Raw genomic sequence first — 2,500 nt, forward strand, 5'->3', positions numbered from 1 at the left:
AGATTTTTGTTGGAAGGTAGGTATATGAGAAAGCTTTAGGAAAAGGTAAGAATGTTTTCTGCGCCTTTATGAATTTTGAAAAGGCTTATGACAAGATAGACATGAAAGCACTATGTGAAGTATTACAGATATGCTCGCATGAAAAAGGAGGAAAGCTGTTAAGGGCAGTCAAGTATTTTCATAAGTGCAGTAGGACCTGTGTTAGAATTTGAAAGGGAGAGAATGTTTTGAAGTTAAAGTGGGACTTCGCTAGTCATATATTATATCTTGGCTTTTCAATTTATACATGAGTGAGATGGTGCGAGAGTTGAACGTAAAGGTAATTGGCCGAGAATTGGAGATGGTTAAAGAAAGTGGAGAAAAATGGAGATAAGCCACTTGTTATTTGCTTACGATATTGCTCTTGTAGAAGGATCAGAGGATGGGAGAAGGAAATTAGGAACTGAATTTGGAAGGATGAGCGAAAGCAGGAAGTTGAAGACAAATTTGGGTAAAAGTAAAGTGATGTGAAGTACAGGGAGAGAGGATGGCAGCTAATAGGTACTCAGTATTAAGGGAGAGAGACTAGAGGAATTGGATAGCTTTAGATACTTGCATAGGAATGTGGCGGGAAAAGGGGGCGTGGAAGTGGAGGTATAATGTAAATTGAGAGATGCAAGTAAATGTCTTGGGGGATTAAAAAATGTAGTGAGAAATAGACATTTGGTAATGGATGCTAAGAGGAGATTGTATATATGAGTGATTGCACCGACAGCACTGTATGAGGCTGAAACATGGAGCATAAATAAGGAAGAGAATAAGAATTTAAATGTGTTTGAGATAAAATGCCTGAGAAGTATGGTAGAGATTAATAGGCTAGATGGAGTGGGAAACAAAGAGGTGAGGAGGAGAGCGAGATGGAAACGGAGTTGGGAGATAGGGTTGATGAAAGAGTATTGAGATGGTTTGGAGACATGGAAAGAATGAACGAAGAGGGATTAGTAAAAGAGGTGTGGAAGGCAGAGGTGGAATAAGTGAACATGAAGGGGCAACCAAGAATGAGATGGATGGATGTGGGAAAAGGGTAATTGGGAAAGAGAGTAGTGTCTGTTGAGGAAGGACTGGAAAAAACGAAGATACGGGTGAGTGGAAAATGAATGTGTATAGATGATGCTGTGATGCATGGAAGGGAGTGGGTGGGGGATGGGGGGATCAGGGAGTATGTATGGTTGATATTTTGACGCAGCTCGAATGGACTTCTCCGCATCTTTTCATTTTCTGTATAAGGGGACGGAGAGGGTGGTCTCCGATTAAATTAAGCGGCCTTGCTGTGAATGTGCTGCATCATTCTACATTGCTTCTGACCCAGGGCAGTTGGCGGGATACAGGGTTGACCCATCATCCAGGAGGAGCCAAGAAAAGAAGGAGGGAGAGTTGATGAACAGGAGTGGAGTATGTAGGAATGAAATGGGTTGGAGTGGATTTATGGCTTTGACTTTGCCTACCTCCCTTGTAAGGTGGAAAAAGCCGTTGGTATATATATATATATATATATAAATATATATATATATATATACACACATATATATATATATACACACACACACACATACATACATATACCAAGGCTTTTTCCCCCTTACAAGGGGGGTAGCCAAAAAGAAAAAGGCATAAAATTATTCCCACCCATTCCATCCCTGAATACACTCCACACCCCTCCACCCTCCCTCTTATCTTAGCACTTCCTGTATGACGGGTCATCCCTGCACCTTGTCCACTGCCCTGGGTCAGAAGCAGTGTCGCAAGACACAGCACATCCACAGCAATGCCGCTTCATTAAATCGGCGACCCCCCCCTCTCCGTCCCCCCATTGCATAAAATGAGAGGACGGGGAGAAATCCCTTCGGGCTGCGTCAAAATTTGCTCACACATACATATATATACAGTATATATATATATATATATATATATATATATATATATATATACATATATATATATATATATAGATATATATATATATATATATATATATATATATTTATATGTATATATATATGTATATGATGATTGGTTTAGACAGATGAGATATTGCTTATACGTTTCGACCGACTCGGTCGAAACGTATAAGCAATAAAGGAGTTCCGGCTCATCTTCGCTTTTTCTTCCTCCACCTCTGGTTTAGACAGATGAGATATTGCTTATACGTTTCGATCGAGTCGGTCGAAACGTATAATCAATAAAGGAGTTCCGGCCCATCTTCGCTTTTTCTTCCTCCACCTGCACTCTCATATATATATATATATATATATATATATATATATATGTATATATATATATATATATATACATATATATATATATGTATACATATATGTATATATATATATATATATATATATATATATATATATATATATATATGTATGTATGTATGGGTTTGCTTTTATAATTGGTATACGTCGCGGCCTGCCATGATACAGATCCTACTATGCTCCTCGCTCAGGCATGGAAACTCCAT

This window comes from Oratosquilla oratoria, chromosome 3, assembly GCF_046742065.1.
Source record: "Oratosquilla oratoria isolate Oo_2021 chromosome 3, ASM4674206v1, whole genome shotgun sequence".
In the NCBI taxonomy this organism is placed as follows: domain Eukaryota; kingdom Metazoa; phylum Arthropoda; class Malacostraca; order Stomatopoda; family Squillidae; genus Oratosquilla; species Oratosquilla oratoria.